This window comes from Bubalus kerabau, chromosome 2 (assembly GCF_029407905.1).
Source record: "Bubalus kerabau isolate K-KA32 ecotype Philippines breed swamp buffalo chromosome 2, PCC_UOA_SB_1v2, whole genome shotgun sequence".
Classification (NCBI taxonomy): Eukaryota; Metazoa; Chordata; class Mammalia; order Artiodactyla; family Bovidae; genus Bubalus; species Bubalus kerabau.
In genome coordinates this window covers 22,346,398-22,365,732 of record NC_073625.1, presented here as the reverse complement: position 1 = coordinate 22,365,732, position 19,335 = coordinate 22,346,398, and the positions used below count along the sequence as shown (strand labels likewise).

General features: G+C 40.3%; 1 protein-coding gene across 10 annotated transcripts in view; it reads right to left on the bottom strand.

The window, feature by feature from the left end:
• The window catches only part of LOC129643110 (DNA methyltransferase 1-associated protein 1-like), a 189,680-nt gene that overhangs the window by 141,862 nt on the left and 28,483 nt on the right, over nucleotides 1-19,335 (bottom strand). For 2 of the 10 annotated variants that reach the window (XR_008710089.1, XR_008710084.1), the window contains exon 2: nucleotides 8,542-8,635. The exons of 6 other annotated variants lie outside the window; for them this stretch is intronic. The gene's annotated coding sequence lies outside the window, so the exon portion shown is untranslated. Of the gene's footprint in view, nucleotides 1-8,541; nucleotides 8,636-10,812; nucleotides 10,828-15,261; nucleotides 16,705-19,335 lie in introns of those variants that run through there. 2 more of the 10 variants (XR_008710085.1, XM_055567244.1) reach the window with 2 other exon arrangements.

The following is a 19,335-nucleotide window of genomic DNA, read 5'->3' as shown; positions in this document are numbered from 1 at the left end:
GCATCCACTCTAAACCAACCATTCTGAATCACACAATCTCAAATAAGGGTGCCTCTAGTAAGACTCCTAGGATTGTCTTCTTCCATAGCGGCACGACCATGTTAATGAACTTACTCTTTTCCACGATCATTTAGGACCAGTTCCAATTGTCTTTCAAATCCATGTCCCATGTTCCATTCCTACTGGCTCTCCTCTAACACAGACCCTCTGTGTACTTCACATAGGAATTCTACTTGTCTCATATAACAATTCTACTTGTCTCACATAACAAACTCATAACATCAATTTGACCTGGCAGCCTCAAATATCCCTAAATGAATCCAACATAGTAAATCTCTATAGTCAGGTAAAACATCAAACACAAGGGTATTTAATATTTCGTATGATAATCTTCTGTCCCATGGGTTAGTACAAATCATATTTTATTCTGGATATGGAGGATGTTTTGCAGAAAGTTTTACCAGCTTTCAATTCAGTTCAGTTCAGTCGCTCAGTCGTGTCTGACTCTTTGCAATCCCATGAATCGCAGCACGCCAGGCCTCCCTGTCCATCACCAACTCCCGGAGTTCACTCAGACTCACATCCATCGAGTCAGTGATGCCATCCAGCCATCTCATCCTCTGTCGTCCCCTTCTCCTCCTGCCCCCAATCCCTCCCAGCATCAGAGTCTTTTCCAATGAGTCAATTCTTCGCGTGAGGTGGCCAAAGTACTGAAGTTTCAGCTTTAGCATCATTCCTTCCAAAGAAATCCCTTACCAGTTTTACAAATATCTAATCGAGTTCTCAGAAACAGCATGTCTCCTGCTGGGTGAATGAATGGTCTGTGCTAGCTAAAGGCCTATATTTATTCATGCATCAAATATACATCTATTTCTTGAATGATTAACATATTCCAAGACAGCTCTGGGTACTACAATAAGGGTACTGAAGTCCTTATTCTCTTGGACAATGAAACGCACAGTTTTAATATAGAATAATAACTTACAGATGGGAAGAAATACTCAGAAAACAGAGTATTTAAAGCATAAAGATGAGACAGGTTATCGTATAAGTAAATCTTAGCTAGTAACAGAGAAGTAGGGGGAAAACATTCCAGTCAAATATGCAAAAACAAAGAGACTGAAGAGCAAATTACAAGGCTCTTGGTATAGCTGGGATGGGGCTGGGACAGTTTCACTGGGGCAGTCAGTAAAGCTGGAAAAAATGGTAAATATCAGATACAGAAACCCTTGCATGCTGTGGTTAAAACTGGATGGCAGTTTTGCTGGCAAGACAGGACCATTGAATAATTTTAAGTTAATGATTGGTATAACCAGATTTATTTTGTTTAGCTTCCTAAGAATATTACTGGGGAATTTTATTTGGAAATGTGGACTTGAGAAAGAAAAACTGAAGGCATAGAGGGATGTAAGAAAGTGACCACGGTAAATATGTGAACAATAATAAACAGTTACAAAGAGGTAGAGGCAGAAAGGATGGTGTTCACAAAACTGGGCTCTCAAATGGAGAGAGGAGCAGTTACTAATGTAGGAAATATAAATTGGGGGGCGGGGTGTAGATTTCACAGTATCAAATCAGTAAAGGAAACATGTGGTTTTGTGGTAGACATGCTAATTTGAAGTGCCAGTGATAACCTATAAGAAAAGGCATGACAACTGAATATGCAGGTCTATAATCCAAACAGGGAATATTCATCAATTCAAGTCAACTGTACGTTGGCCCACGTTTAATGTAATGTCACTAGGCTGGCTGTGGGAACCGATATAATAAGGATGCCGTTTCTGGCCACATCTCCACTTCAAGGGGGCGGCTTACTGCTGCCGCCAGAGGGGTCAGCATTCCATTGACTTCTCAAATGTTTCCACTTCTTTAGCACTGCCAAATTTATCTCTTCTTAAATCATCAAACAAAGCAATCTCTAAGGCTTCTTCCACCATTGCAGCATTATTCTTTCAGTTTTGGCAACCCTCAGAGCTTTATTTTTCTGATAAGGCCAACTAAAGGGCAAGTATTTTAATAATGTTAACATGCCTGTTTATCAAATGAAGAAGTATGTTCACAGTTGAAGATTTGTTTAGACAGGATAAAAAAAAAAATCAGAATGAAGGCAGTGGAATTTCAAAGTCTGAAATGTGTGACAGCCTCAATAAAAGATTGAGCTGGAATCTCTTTGGTGATGATTCAGAAAACTGATAACCATCTGATGGAGCCAGAGGATGAGTTAATGCATCGCTAATGCATTTGGCCCTGGTGAAACCTATCCTACCTCTTTAATACAACTCTTCCATCCCCCAGTACCCATTAGAAAACATTTAGCAAAGGCGGAACATTTTTCTCTGAAGAGCTTTGATGGTATAATAAATTTGATGAGTACTTTGTCAATAATCTTAGCATATGAAGACCACTTACCCATCTCACATATCTTTAACTTACTCTGAATTTCTAAGCTATCTGGTCATAATAGTGACCTTTGCATACATGAGATGCAGACTGCATTAAGCCCAGCTTCCTATGCCATTTTCAAATCTTTCCTTGATCTGGTCCCACTGAGAGGCAGATTTACTATGAAGCTTAATAGTCAAGACTCCTCAACTTGCATGGGTCTCTTCCAAGGCCCTGGGAAGGTTCCATCAGCACTCTGTTCACAGCATCATATGTGAAATTAATAAAATTAAACTTAAAAAAAAAATCAGAACTGTCGCCTGATGCTTCCCATTGTCAGACTTGCCCTCATGTCAAGTGATACTGGAATGACTGTAGAGATGTGGAGGATGCAGCTGAAGAAGCAGAGAGAACATTTAGTCCTTGCTTGCTGGGGCACATTTGTGATGTTCACAGTCACTAACATGCATACTTATTTCCAGCCATCTTGGATAGGAATGATTTTCAGGAGTACTTCTGCCACCCGCTGTACCAACTCACTCAGTGTCCTGACAAGAACTACAAGACTAGGTGATCTGTAGATGTTCCAAAATATGAGTGTAGTGCAGGATGAACAAGGTCTGAAACATACAGAACAACACTGTATGAAGGATTTTCAGTCCTCAGTCACTGAAACTCTAAGCAGGTGATTTATTTCTCCTGGGCCCCTAGTCTAATGCATCAATAATGAAAAACTAAGTATCATGTTAGATGAAAGACAGAACGATCTTTCTACTCCTCCTACACAAAATGATACTTCAAGATGATTATCACAGGATGAAGGGATTATAAAGGATGCAGCCAAATCATGTAGAGAAAGAAAGTCTTGCAGAGGTGTCTGGTACTAAGTAATGAAAAATATCATCTTTCTGGACATTCATTCATTTTTCAGATTTGTGATTTGTTGTGACTACTTTTATTCACCCAAGTAAATATTTCCTTCCATAATTGAGATAACGTCCAATCCTCGTGTCAAACCAGACTCCTACAGTTGGGTATCTTTTTTCACCAATAATTTCATAGATAGAAGGCAGTAATGAGGCAGAGACAAAGTGGGAAAGAGCCAGGGCCTCAAATCATATGACTTTCGTTCTCACTTTTGAGCCCAAGTTAATCCAAGACATCTCTATGCAAAGTGTGCAGTCACCCCACAGTGGGAGCCACATGGATTCTGATACATCTCCATTTTATACAAAGATATACAGCACATGTGATGTCTTCCAATAAATTAGCAGGTTCCAGGCTTATTTATAAAAGTTCCATAAGGTCAATCCCCTGTGTATGTGGTGAAACCCCCGTGAATCCCGCCCTGAGGACACCTTTGAACAGGGCACTACTGCTCTATGACTAAATTTGGCTGGTTTCTCCATCCGTTTTCAAAATGCTTTCGTATCACCCAAGATGGGATTGGTTTTTCTCACCCAAGATGTCTCTGCTCTGGGTCATTTTCACCACTCCCTAGTAACAAACTGAAAAATGCTCTATAATGGTCTATATTGAGGCAGCTGCTTCAGACAGTTTACTAATCCAAGATGTCTTCACCTCATTTCATTTCTGCCAAACGTTTGGTCCATGTACAGTCAAATATTGTTCATGGCGACCAAGGGGGGCTGCCTGTACCACCAGCTTCTCTAGTTCTGTTCATCATTATTTCTTTGCTCATGAACTAACATTCCAATTTATCTAGTGACTTTGTGAACAGGGGCCATGAGAGGTTCTAGAAGAGGAATGCAGTTTCTCCAACACACGAACAATCCTGAAGGCTTCTAGTGTCTTTCCACTTGGCAGGGTTTCTGAGAATGTATTTCTCAGGGGAATGCCCTATATTGTTCCAATCCACATACTCACCAGGAATTTCACAGACTGAGCCAGGCCTTGAGTTTTAGCTGGACGTGTCAGCCAGCCTCATCCTGTCCTCCAGGGCTGCTTCCTCTGAGGACTCAGTGACAGTCGTGTCATCAGTGCAGTATACTAACCGTTATCACATTCAAGCCCTCCCTCATTACATTGCGGCCGTGTGCCTGAGAATTCAAACTCCTCTGTATCAGAACAACGAATGCATACTGACTTCTGTTCCTCAAGACTGCAAACTGTACCTAACCGGCTTGTGAATTTGCTACTGAGAAGAAAGTGGTACATCATCCCAGTCCCCACTGGCCTTCTGCACTTCCTGTGTGACTCCACTGTGTCAAACACAGTTGGAGCAACCAAAAAGGGACCCTGGCCACAGTATGATATTAACCTGTAAACACTGTCTTCCATAAGTACTGTCCAGACAGAACTATTAATAAGAGAGACAGAAGAGTCAAAAATGCCCACTCCAACCATTTCTTAATGAGAGTAGTAATTTCATTTCCCTCTTTGAACTCTCTATAGCTTAATGTTTATTACTAAGAAAGACACGGTTCCAAAGGTTCCCATTTATCACAGCCAGTTAAAAAAATTGCACGGGTGGTAGATTTAGCAGATATCTAAAGGGTAATATGCCCTATTTTCATATAATACCCATCCCAAGCATTTCATTAAGAAAAAAGGAGGGGACTATCCTTTGTAGTCCCACTTTCCAAATCCTAATTCCACTCCTACCCTGGCCAACTTAGAAGTACCTCTACCCCTCCTGGGTTTACCTCCATGCCATTCTGAGCACACTCCCTACACACAGGATTTATTTCACACTGAGTGCCTATAGCTAACATTCCTAAGAACGTCCTGCTTACCTAGGCCACTAATCACTGCTGCTGCTGCTGCTGCTGAGTCACTTCAGTCGTGTCCAACTCTGTGTGACCCCAGAGATGGCAGCCCAACAGGCTCCTCTGTCCCTGGGATTCTCCAGGCAAGAACACTGGAGTGGGTTGCCATTTCCTTCTCCAATGCATGAAAGTGAAAAGTGAAAGTGAAGTCGCTCAGTCGTGTCCGACTCTTAGTGACCCCATGGACTGCAGCCTACCAGGCTCCTCCGCCCATGGGATTTTCCAGGCAAGAGTACTGGAGTGGGGTGCCACTGCCTACTCCGACTAATCACTGAGTACAGTCTAAACCACCCAGCAGAGATGAAGCAAGCAGATCTTGGTCTTTTGGTTATCTTTTTTGGATTTTATGGCTTAGCCTTTTGCTGAGGTGATCCATTTTCTCAAAACAGACAGTTAAGAGGGAATTCAGCATGGCCCTTTAAGAGGTAAGCACGAGGCTGAGACTCTCTCTCAGCCTTGTCAACTGCAGCTTGTTCATTGCAGACCATCCAGATGCCTTTGCTCATCAAAGTTCTCAGCAACCTGGGGATCAGCCGTCAACCCAAATAATCACTTCCATTCAGCAATAATCAACTGTACACCTCCTCAATAGCTATTTCTAAGAGATTATACCAATAATAGTTCTCCATGCTTTCTGATGTTTTAAGAATCCTAATACTTGAACACACAGAATTTCTTAGGATTCCACAGTTACCTGAACTGGGTCTCCAGCTGCGAGTATGAACTTCTGAGTAACCAATAGTTACAGCTGAGTTACTTTGCTAATGAAAGCAACATCTCTCCCCATTATCAAAGAGACATGAAAGGCTTTCCAGAACTGGAATAACCTTACCTTACTGACTTTATCTTTCCTCACTGCCATCTACTCTTCCTTTAAAAGTCTAGCTTTTATCAAGGATAACAATAACCAGTGAATAGAATTTTTAATTAATCTGCCCCCCTTTCAACCACTCTATCCATTTAGCCATTTCCCCTATATATAGAGGGATTTTTCTACAAATTCCATTGATTAAGACTTATTCCAGTAATATGCAATGGGTTTTTTACCATTTCAAAGACTGACAGGCCACTAACTTGGCATCAAGTCTTCATTGTATTTCCCCATCTTATTTTTTTCCAAAATAATAAAAACAACAATAAACATCTTAGCTATTGAGATTTTTAGGTATGAAATACAACCCTGCACATAATCCATGAAAAATCATATTGTTAAATTAGACTCACACGGATCAGTCGTCTTAGCCAGTTGCAAACACTACTAGCAATTTAAAGAATTCAAGTAATCATGAGGCTCAGGGAAACAAGGGAAAGATCCAATGCCTCCAATGAAGGCCCCTAGATGAGTCTGGGACTATGAAATTAACGTATGAAATCTCTAAATAATATGTATAGCCACACCCTTTACACAGAAGGAGACATTCCTGTCATTAAAACATCATTTTTTTCTTCGTCGCTGTGCTAAGTTGCTTCAGTTGTGTCTGACTCTTTGCAACCCTATGGACCACAGCCCACCAAGGCTTCTCTGTTCATAGGATTCTCCAGGCAAGATACTGGAGTGGGTTGCCATGCCCTTCTCCAGAGGATGTTCCTGACCCAGGGATCGAACACGCGTCACTTAACGTCTCCTGCACTGACAGGAGGCTTCTTTCCCAGGGTGCCACCTGGGAAGCCCACTTAAATAGCTACACATAGTTAACATGACATTTTCCCAGAGCCATCCCACAAAAGTCTACCTTCCACAAGCAATCCTAGAGGACTAAAATATTTCAAAGATAGTAAATTTTACAATAGCAAATACCACTGGTTCACTTGCTAAGAGATCTGTTATTAAGAAGTTTACACTGAAATTTGATGAAGTCACCTTCTTCATTTCCTAGGAGCAACACCTTTTCCTAGAAAGGGAGGAGGATGGATCCACAGACCTGCTGCAGTACCCAAATTTGTATTTGTAATCTTAGATTCTTTTTCCCAACAAAGAGGGTCCCAAAATGATATCTTTCATATCTTCCCAAATGAATCTATCCTTGACTCTGCTATATGCTAGCAGTGAGAGAATTAACTTCTCAATCCTCTCTTCTCTAATATATCTTTTCTGCTGTACTTTATCCCATCTCCTCCATGCCCCATTTATCCTACGTACATTTCACCCTGGCCTCCGACACACCTGTTTAAATTCTGCCTCAACTCACCCACCTCCTCTCCTAGGGCAAATCCTTTATAGCTTTCACATTTTAGTTTCCTTCCCATTATGCACACAAAACATTCTCTACTTTTGTTGCCCCTTGAAAATGTATCCTTTGAAATTTCACTGCTTGTGCAAACTACTTTGAATTAATACCAACAATAAAACATCAATTGAATGTCCCACTATTTGTCATAAACTTCTCTAGATAACTTACAGAATAGTAATATTAATAATAATAATCACCATCATTGTACATTTTATAACCACTCACCCAACATCATATAATTAGCAGGTAATGGAGTCTAAACTCAGTCTCACTTTGTGCCTGGCTACCTTCAAAGTGCAGGATCCTCTCACCATAACATGATGCATCAACCCTATTCTGCTTCACACTTTCCTCTAAATTCTTAATTTTCATATTTCTTAACTTTACTATTAAATAATAAGCAAGTTCCCAGGAAGTACCGGAGAAGGCAATGGCACCCCGCTCCAGTACTCTTGCCTGGAAAATCCCATGGACGGAGCAGCCTGGAAGGCTGCAGTCCATGGGGTCACAAAGAGTTGGACACGACTGAGCGATTTCACTTTCACTTTTCACTTTCATGCATTGGAGAAGGAAATGGCAACCCACTCCAATGTTCTTGCCTAGAGAATCCCAGGGACGGGGGAGCCTGGCGGGCTTCTGTCTATGGGGTCACACAGAGTCGGACACGACTGAAGCGACTTAGCAGCAGCAGAAAGTAGTACCATGCATTGTAATATTAACATCCCTCTCCTTCACCTTGAATATTATTCTACCCAATTGATATACTTGTTAGGGTGAAGAACAGACTACTTCAGTAAACACCTTAAGGCAAGGATTTAAAGAATATAGAAGCTGGGACTTCCTTGTTGGTCCAGTGACTAAGACGCCATCCCCCCAATGCAGGGGACCTCGGTTCAACCCCTGGTCAGGAAACTAGACCCCACATGCTGCAACTAGAAGTTCGCATGCCACAACTACAGACACCACATGTCGCGACTAAAAGCTCCCACGTGGCCATGACTGGGAAATGCAGCCCCTGGCCCTCTGAGTGACAGTATGCCAGGCCAAAACTAGATTAACATATGTACAGTAAGACAGACTCAACTCAGCAGTCAATTCTCAACTCTCAGTGGCTTCAACAACAAAGTTTTATTTCTTACCCATTTTCTATGTCCTTCAGGGCTCAGCTGATAGCTCTGCTCAGACCTCCTCTTTGTCCTTAATCTGAGATCCTCCCTGGATCTATGCCAGATGCTGTGATAAGAGGGAAAAAATTTCAAGAGTCTTTCACTGGCATTTATAAGATCTGGCTCAGCACTGGCATTTATATGGCCTGGCCCAACAGTGATACATGTCACCTCCATTAAAAATTCACTGGAAAAAAACATATAGATAGATAGATAGATAGATATAGATATAGATATAGATATATAGGCCAGACCTAGTCAAAGGGTCTAATCCAACTACAGGGGCCACAAAGGTCAAGCCTACTTTGAATCCAGAAGATTGAGAGCAGTCACTATTCAGTGAGCAGCAATAATTGTTACTATAGTCCAGAAACAGGGAAAATTGGATTTGGTTTATAACTGACAATATTCAACACTGACTGTCCCTGCATCTGAAACATGGCAAACAATACCTTGACTTAAAAAAAAATGAACCATGTCAAAGTTGCAAGTTAAGTTTTATTTGGGGCAAAATGAGGGCTGCAGCCCAGGAAACAGCACCTCAGAAAGCCCTGGGTGACTGCTCCAAAGAGGCAGAGGGCAAGGTCAGTATACATGTGATTTTGGTGAAGGGAAATACATGCCATCAAGCACATGTTTTTCCAGAAGGTTTCTACTAGTATCACAAAGCTTTACTAGTCACGAGAAACAGCTGTCACCATGAAGGATTTTAGTGCTTTTCTAGATACGGGGAAATACAAGATTTGGGCTCACAAAATTGGCTCTTGAAAATAGCTAACTATCTGAAGACCTGTCCTGCCAGTCTTCCCACCAAGCACAGGGTGCCTTATTTCTGTTCTCCACCCTGACTCCTTTCAGAGGGTGTTCAAGGTCAGCAGCCGCAGCAGCTCATGACTTAATCCTTTCAGAGGTAGATGGCAAGCACCCATGGCAAGTGCCAATTTGTAGTTCACATATATATATACACACATATTTAAGTTACATTCAAACAATAGGCTTTCTCATTTTAGGATTCACACAGTTTGAGGAAAGAAGCTTTTCATATGGGATAGTTGATAATTAATTGGTCTCTTACCCAACACCCTCTCAATCCTAAGATTTTTGTTGGGAAATAACCCCCAACCCATACTGAATCATATGGACAAACTGAGTTCTTAGATCCACTGGTGGACATTTATTGGTCTAAACTGATCAACATTATCTGATCCACTTAATCATAGTGATTTGAATCAAAATTTTAAGCATATAACATAAATCATCTAGTCAGCATTGAATCCAGAATTTTAGTTTTAAAGTTGAGAGAGAAACAACACTCTGAGTGTAGCCAATAAAGATATTGGCAAATGTTAGCACCCACCATTTTGAGAGGGGCCACCCACACATGAAAATTATCAGTTTTGACTTTGTTCAACTACTAGGTTAAATCAACCTTGAAGTTTTATCATTTAATATAGTTTATGCTGGATATTACATCACTGACAAAATAAAACCTAAAATGAATGATCTGACTTATAAGGCTTCATACTTGCATTAGTATGATCATAAGAAAATAAGGGCTTATAAATCAAAATAGAGGAATATTACTTACAAAGTGGCACCAGAATTTCTCTTAGTCATTGCATTAAAAAATAACGATAAAATTAACTAATCCCCACATTCTTTATTTCACATTTTTACTTATTGAAATACAGCTTATGTACAACAGTATATTAGTTTCAGGTATAAAACATAGATAGCATCTAGATATTTTTATACATTGCACAAAGTACAAAATTATTATAAAATATTGTATATATTCCCTGTGCTGCATATTACATCCCTGTGACTTATTTATAGACTGGTAGTTCATACCTCTCAGCCCCCTACTCTTAACCTGTGTCTTTGTGTTGGCTCTTGCAAAGTTTTCTCACAGGAGAGCTAAGAGACTTTGTCAACTACAAAGGAAGGCATTTAAAATTCTTGAGATAATCTGAGATAGAGATAACAAAAAGAAACAGAACCTTAAAAAAAAAAAAAACAGATGCTGGCAAAATAGAAGAAAGCTGTGAGCTATGCAATTGACCTCTTATGTAAACAGTCTCCCCCAAAATATACACAGTCAAGTCACCTAACTGGATGAATACTTAGTGTCAGAGGTTTATTTTTATAAATGAGTTCTACTCCAGGGCTGAGATGGTACAGAAACTAAGCTCTACATGGAGAAGCCAAAGCACAGGAAGCAGAGAGGGCAGAACAAAATCATACCTCAACCCAAAGAATCAGCAAGCAATTGGGTGAGAGCTCTGGACTGAAGAAGGTATAATGAAATCTGGAAGGAGAGATGATTAAAACTAAATTAAAACTACACTGTGGCAGATTCATTTTGATATTTGGCAAATCTAATACAGTTATGTTAAGTTTAAAAATAAAATAAAATTTAAAAAAAAAAAAAAACTACACTTCAAGAAAACCTCCAGATTACCTTGAAAGGTACATGCGTAGAATAATATTACTTTCTCCACATTTTTCATTCCCCAAATCAACATAAAGGGGAAAAAACATTTCTTTTCTCCCACTGAAGAGTATTCAAACTGGCAGCAATGGTTTATAAAGTCAAACACATCCACTGCATGTACATTCCAATAAGAAGCAGTGGTCCAAAACGGTGCTATATATGAGTCAGGACAGGAGTCAGGATTTTTAAATCCTATGGCAGATTTGCCATTAATAAGCAGAGGGACACTTGCTAGGACATGTAAGAGGACAATATAAGATTGTCTTTGATTCTATGAAGCTATGAAAAGCCGTAATAACTTGGATATGTGACTCCTTTAATATTTATCTCAAGCCTATACTCTGTGCCAGTTATTCTGCTAACCTATGACACTGTACTATAAACCTATTTATATGTGTGTATTCTAATTTTAAAATTCCTTTTCCTGTTTACCTGGTATTTTTCTTTTATAAAGATTGTGCAGGGGGATGACCAATTAAAAGTATGCCCATTTCCCTGAGAAAAAAAATGAGCCAGATAAGAGCAAGGGATCTGTCCAATGTTGGATAATCAATGGGTGAACTACAACTAGAATTCAAGACTTTTTATTCTAATTTAGGATAATGATGCAAGGTTATGCTCAAAATCCTTCAATCTAGGCTTCACCAGAATGTGGACTGAGAAGTTCCAGATGTACAAGCTAACACTTGATGCAAAGTTATGCTCAAAATCCTTCAAAATAGGCTTTAGCAGAATGTGAGCTTAGAACTTCTGGATGTACAAGCTAGGTTTAGAAAAGGCAGAGGAACCAGAAGTCAAATTGCCAACATTCTTTGGATCATAGAGAAAGCATGGTAATTTCAGGGGAAAAAAAAATCTACTTCTGCTTCACTGACTACGATAAAGCCTTTGACTGTGTGGATCACAATAAACTGTGGAAAATTCTCAAAGAGATGGGAATACCAGATCACCTTACCTGTCTCCTGAGAAACCTGTATGCAGGTCAAGAAGCAAAAGTTAGTACCAGACATGGAACAATAGACTGGTTCAAAGTTGGTAAGGGAGTACAACAAGGCTGTATATTGGCACACTGCTTATTTAACTTATATTCAGAGTACATCATGAGAAATGACAGGCTGGATAAATCATAAGCTGGAATCAAGACTGGCAGGAGAAATATCAACCTCAGATATGCAAATGATATCACTTTAACGCCAGAAAGTAAAGAAGAACTGAAGAGCCTCTTGATGACCATGAAAGAGGAGAGGGAAAAGACCGGCTTGAAACCCAACATTCAAAAAACTAAGATCACGGCATCCAGTCCCATCACTTCATGGCAAATAGAAGGGGGGAAAGTGAAAGCATTGATACATCATTTTCTTGGTTCCCAGACTTCATTTTCTTTCACTATGGACAGTGACTGCAGCCATGAAATTAAAAGATGTGTGCTCCTTGGAAGGAAAGCTATGACAAACCTAAGTTCAGTTCAGTTCATTTCAGTTCAGTCGCTCAGTCGTGTCCAACTCTTTACGACCCCATGAACTGCAGCACGCCAGGCCTCCCTGTCCATCACCAACTCCCGGAGTTCACTCAGACTCACATCCATCGAGTCAGCGATGCCATCCAGCCATCTAATCCTCTGTCGTCACCTTCTCTTCCTGCCCCCAATCCCTCCCAGCATCAGAGTCTTTTCCAATGAGTCAACTCTGCATGAGGTGGCCAAAGTACTGGAGTTTCAGCTTCAGCATCATTCCCTCCAAAGAAATCCCAGGGCTGATCTCCTTCAGAATGGACTGGTTGGATCTCCTTGCAGTCCAAGGGACTCTCAAGAGTCTCTCCAATACCACAGTTCAAAAGCATCAATTCTTCAGCACTCAGCCTTCTTCACAGTCCAACTCTCACATCCATACATGACCACTGGAAAAACCATAGCCTTGACTAGACAGACCTTTGTTGGCAAAGTAATGTCTCTGCTTTTGAATATGCTATCTAGGTTGGTCATAACTTTCCTTCCAAGGAGTAAGCGTCTTTTAATCTCATGGCTGCAGCCACCATCTGCAGTGATTTTGGAGCCCAGAAAAATAAAGTCTGACACTGTTTCCACTGTTTCCCCATCTATTTCCCATGAAGTGATGGGACCAGATGCCATGATCTTCGTTTTCTGAATGTTAAGCTTTAGGCCAACTTTTTCACTCTCCTCATTCACTTTCATCAAGAGGCTTGTGAGTTCCTCTTCACTTTCTGCTATAAGGGTGGTGTCATCTGCATATCTGAGGTTATTGATATTTATCCCGGAAATCTTGATTCCAACTTGTGCTTCTACCAATCCTGCATTTCTCATGATGTACTCTGCATAGAAGTTAAATAAGCAGGGTGACAATATACAGCCTTGACGAACTCCTTTTCCTATTTGGAACCAGTCTGTTTTTCCATGTCCAGTTCGAACTGTTGTTTCCTGACCTGCATAAAGAGTTCTCAAAAGGCAGATCAGGTGTTCTGGTATTCTCATCTCTTGAAGAATTTTCCACAGTTTATTGTGATCCACACAGTCAAATGCTTTGGCATAGTCAATAAAGCAGAAATAGATGCTTTTCTGGAACTTTCTTGCCTTTTCCATGATCCAGCGGATGTTGGCAATTTGATCTTTGGTTCCTCTGCCTTTTCTAAAACCAGCTTGAACATCAGGAAGTTCACGGTTCATGTATTGCTGAAGCCTGGCTTGGAGAATTTTGAGCATTACTTTACTAGCATGTGAGATGAGTGCAATTGTGCAGTAGTTTGAGCATTCTTGGGCATTGCCTTTCTTTGGGATTGGAATGAAAACTGACCTTTTCCAGTCCTGTGGCCACTGCTGAGTTTTCCAAATTTGCTGGCATATTGAGTGCAGCACTTTCACAGCATCATCTTTCAGGATTTGGAATAGCTCAACTGGAATTCCATCACCTCCACTAGCTTTGTTCATAGTGATGCTTTCTAAGGCCCACTTGACTTCACATTCCAGGATGTCTGGCTCTAGGTCAGTGATCACATCATCATAATTATCTGGGTCATGAAGATCTTTTTTGTACAGTTTTTCTGTGTATTCTTGCCACCTCTTCTTAATATCTTCTGCTTCTGTTAGGTCCATACCATTTCTGTCCTTTATCGAGCCCATCTTTGCATGAAATGTTCCCTTGGTATCTCTAATTTTCTTGAAGAGATCTCTAGTCTTTCCCATTCTGTTGTTTTCCTCTATTTCTTTGCATTGATTGTTGAGGAAGTCTTTCTTATCTCTCCATGCTATTCTTTGGAACTCTGCATTCAGATGCTTATATCTTTCCTTTTCTTCTTTGCTTTTCACTTCTCTTCTTTTCACAGCTATTTGTAAGGCCTCCTCAGACAGCCATTTTGCTTTTTTGCATTTCTTTCCATGGGGATGGTCTTGATCCCTGTCTCCTGTACAATGTCACGAACCTCATTCCATAGTTCATCAGGCACTCTATCTATCAGATCTAGGCCCTTAAATCTATTTCTCACTTCCACTGTATAATCATAAGGGATGTGATTTAGGTCATACCTGAATGGTCTAGTGGTTTTCCCTACTTTCTTCAATTTAAGTCTGAATTTGGTAATCAGGAGTTCATGATCTGAGCCACAGTCAGCTCCTGGTCTTGTTTTTGCTGACTGTATAGAGCTTCTCCATCTTTGGCTGCAAAGAATATAATCAATCTGATTTCAGTGTTGACCATCTGGTGATGTCCATGTGTAGAGTTTTCTCTTGTGTTGTTGGAAGAGGGCGTTTGCTATGACCAATGCATTTTCTTGGCAAACTCTATTAGTCTTTGCCCTGCTTCATTCCGTATTCCAAGGCCAAATTTGCCTATTACTCCAGGAGAAGGCAATGGCACCCCACTCCAATACTCTTGCCTGGAAAATCCCATGGACGGAGGAGCCTGGTGGGCTGCCATCTATGGGGTCGGACACGACTGAGCAACTTCACTTTCACTTTTCACTTTCATGCATTGGAGGAAGAAATGGCAACCCACTCCAGTGTTCTTGCCTGTAGAATCCCAGGGACAGCGGGGCCTGGTGGGCTGCCGTCTATGGGGTCGCACAGAGTCGGACACAACTGAAGCGACTTAGCAGTAGCAGCCAGGTGTTTCCTGACTTCCTACTTTTTCATTCCAGTCCCCTATAATGAAAAGGACATCTTTTTTGGATATTAGTTCTAAAATGTCTTGCAGGTCTTCATAGAACCGTTCAACTTCAGCGTTACTGGTTGGGGCATAGACTTGGATTACTGTGATATTGAATGGTTTGCTTTGGAAATGAACAGAGATCATTCTGTCGTTTTTGCGATTGCATCCAAGTACTGCATTTCGGACTCTTTTGTTGACCATGATGGCTACTCCATTTCTTCTGAGGGATTCCTGCCCGCAGTAGTAGATATAATGGTCATCTGAGTAAAATTCACCCATTCCAGTCCATTTTAGTTCCCTGATTCCTAGAATGTCGACATTCACTCTTGCCATCTCTTGTTTGACCACTTCCAATTTGCCTTGATGGACCTGACATTCCAGGTTCCTATGCAATATTGCTCTTTTTTTTTTTTTTTTCCATTTTTTTTTTCTTTTTTTTTTTTAATTTTATTTTATTTTTAAACTTTACATAACTGTATTAGTTTTGCCAAATATCAAAATGAATCCGCCACAGGTATACATGTGTTCGCCATCCTGAACCCTCCTCCCTCCTCCAGCATCGGACCTTGCTTCTATCACCAGTCACATCCACAGGTGGGTATTCTTTTTGCTTTGGCTCCATCCCTTCATTCTTTCTGGAGTTATTTCTCCACTGATCTTCAGTAGCATATTGGGCACCTACTGACCTGGGGAGTTCCTCTTTCAGTATCCTATCATTTTGCCTTTTCATACTGTACAGACTGTTCATTCTGACAGACTGTGGTCCAATGGAGAAGGGAATGGCAAACCACTTCAGTATTCTTGCCTTGAGAACCCCATGAACAGTATGAAAAACCTAAACAGTGTATTAAAAAGCAAAAATATCACTTTGCCAACAAAGGTCCATATAGTCAAAGCTATGGTTTTTCCAGTATTCATGTACCAGTGTGAAGCTGGACCATAAGGATGGCTGAGCGCAAAAGAACTGATGCTTTCAAATTGTGGTGCTGGATAAGACTTTTTGAGAGTCTCTTGAATTGTTAGGAGATCAAACCAGTCAATCCTCAAAGAAATCAACCCTGATTATTCATTGAAAGGATTGATGCTGAAGCTAAAGCTCCAATACTTTTGGCCAACTGAAGTGAAGAGCTGACTCATTTCCCCCAATGCTGGGAAAGAAAAGAAGGGGAAGGGGGCGGCAGAGGATGAGATATTTAGATAGCATCACCAACACAATGGACGTGAACTTGAGATATTAATTTGAGCCAACTCTGGGAAATAGTGGTAAAGAGAAGAGCCTGGTGTGTTGCAGTCCTCGGGGTCACAAAGAGTCAGACACAACTTTGCGACTGAACAACAAGGATGTTGGGACCAAAAAAAAAAAAAAGTAGTATAGCAAAATGCTTCTTGCTGCTAAGTTGCTTCAGTCATGTCCGACACAGAAATAATAATGAGTGATGGGGTGGCGGAGAAAGTCCTTGATGCTGTGAACCAAATGAAGTTATCCTAGAGAAGCAAAAGATACTTAAGAAGAAAATAATTCTGTTTAAACAGACAAGTTTGCAACATATAAATGCCAGCATTTTTATAAAGGAATAATATCTTAGATCTGACTGAAGTAAACCATAGCCATAAATTACAGTACCTGAATTTCAGTGAGGTTTTAAAAATACATCACCAACCAAACATTAATCCCCAAGGTTAACAAGCACTGTCTGCGATACAGAATAGCTAGTTCAGAGACAACTGACTCAGAGAAAGGAAGGGTTTCAACCCTGAGCACAGTGACAAGTGAGGTACTGTGAGAATCAAAATGGAAACCACAGTGGCTCATTTTTTATTTCTAAGGCTGAAGAGGAAGCAAGGAGTAAGAGTGCTGAAGCTTGCAAATGCTGGGAAAGAAAATCCTGAAGACAGGATAAGTTAGGAGAATATAACTGAATTCATATAACGTTGACAGAATCCGAGTCCAGGGAAATAATTTACTGACTAATGTAACTCAGCATGAGTAAATAAATATGAAATAATAAGTGACAAATATAGCAAAACGAGCAAAACACAGCAATAATGAGCAGAATCTGTATCCTCCTGAGGTTTTCAACTACCCAAAAATGGAACATTATACTAAATAATTCAGGCAATGGATCACTGCCCAAGAGGAGCAGCTTTGATACATCGATCTTGAATCTTTGGGATGCAGCATAAATAGGTCATGGTTCTGTAACTCTGTTGCATATTCCACAAGTGCCTTATTGTATTTTTGCCAGATGTTACACTTTTCACGTGTAAATTATTATTTTATAAAAACCACAGGTATTTACAATCTAAGGCAATTAGAAATTACTAAGTCCATTAGCTTTGTTTTATAAGTGGAAAAGATTGAGACTCTACATCAATTTTCTTTAAATTTAGAATATGGTTTGTATAGTCACTTTCATCCTACCAGCCTCTGAAACTTTCAAGAGTACATGAATCTCACTTACATGTCTGTAAAGGACAGTAACTCATCCTGTAAAGCAGTAACAAGGGGTATCTTCTACAATACGGATGTCTTATCCCTGTAAGTACCTGGATACTTAAATTCATCCCAAATTCTATAATATAAATGCTATGTCCACACTCTTAACTATAACGAACATTATTTTTGCACTTGCATTTGGTGACTGAAATTAACATTTCAACAGGATTAGAAATGACAGATTTAATGGCTTCCCCCAAGATTTCACTAGTTGCTGTAATTCCAAAATTCCTTACAATTTATTATGGCACTCTACAGCTATGGTAGAACTAATCCCGTCTTGGTCCCAAAGCTGCTACTGCTAAATAAAAAGAAAATCTCATTTTCTGCCTGTCATTAAGGAAGAAGACAGCAATCCATGGAAGTGATTTGAGAAGGAGAAGACCCCAAAGGCACCGAGAGAAGAGAAACTGTACTGTAGCCCCTGTGGCAGCAGCATCTCCTAAGAGACACTGGGGTGAAAGGGTGATGGGAAGTGCAAGCTCCTGGAAGAGCTTCAGAGAAGACTCAGCTGGAAGACAAGATGAGGCATTTCTGAAAACATAGTGAAGAATAGTCTTAGCTGCTAATGAAGCCTTCCCTCCACTTCTTTCCTTCCAATTCTACTGAAATTCCATCAAATGGTCTTACATCTAACCAGAAACAAAACAAATGGGACCTAATTAAAATTAAAAGCTTTTGCACAGCAAAGGAAATGATAAACACCAAAAAGGCAACTCACAGAATGGGAGAAATAGCTGAAAACAATGCACTGACAAGGGATTAACTGCCAAAATTTACAAACTGTTCATGCAGCTCAATATGAAAAAATCAAAAAACAGACAGAATCTCCTAATAGACATTTCTCCGAAGAGGACATACTGATGGCCAAGAGGTATGTGAAAAGATGCTCAACACTGCTAATCATTTTTTTTTTTTTTCTAAGTCGCTTCAGTCATGTCCAACTCTGTGCGACCCCATAGACGGCAGCCCACCAGGCTCCCCTGTCCCTGGGATTCTCCAGGCAAGAATACTGGAGTGGGCTGCCATTTCCTTCTGCTAATCATTAGACAAATGCAAATCAAAACTAAAATGAGATACTACCACACAAGTCAGAATGGTCATCATCAAGAAGTCTACAAACAATAAATATGCTGCAGAGGGTGCAGAGAAAAGGGAATCCTTCTACACTGTTTGTGAGAATGTAAACTAGTACATCCACTATGAAGAACAGTATGGAGGTTCCTTAAAAAAAAAAAAAACTAAAAATAGAGCCACCTCTTGATCCAGCAATCCCACTCTTGGGCATATATCTGGGAAAAACCATGACTGGAAAGGATTCAGGAATCCCAAAATTCATTGCAGCACTGTTTGCAATGGCCAATGCATAGAAGAAATGGAAATGTCCATCAACAGAAGAATGAGTAAAGGAGATGTGGTACATATATGTACAATGGGACACTACTCAGCTGTTAAGAAGAATGAAATGATACCATGTGCAGCAACTAGACAGACCTGGAGATTATCACACTGAGAAATCCAGACAGAGAAAGACAAATATCATATGATATCACTTCTATGTGGAACCTAAAAAATAATACGAATGAACTTATTTACAAAACAGACTCACAGATTTAGAA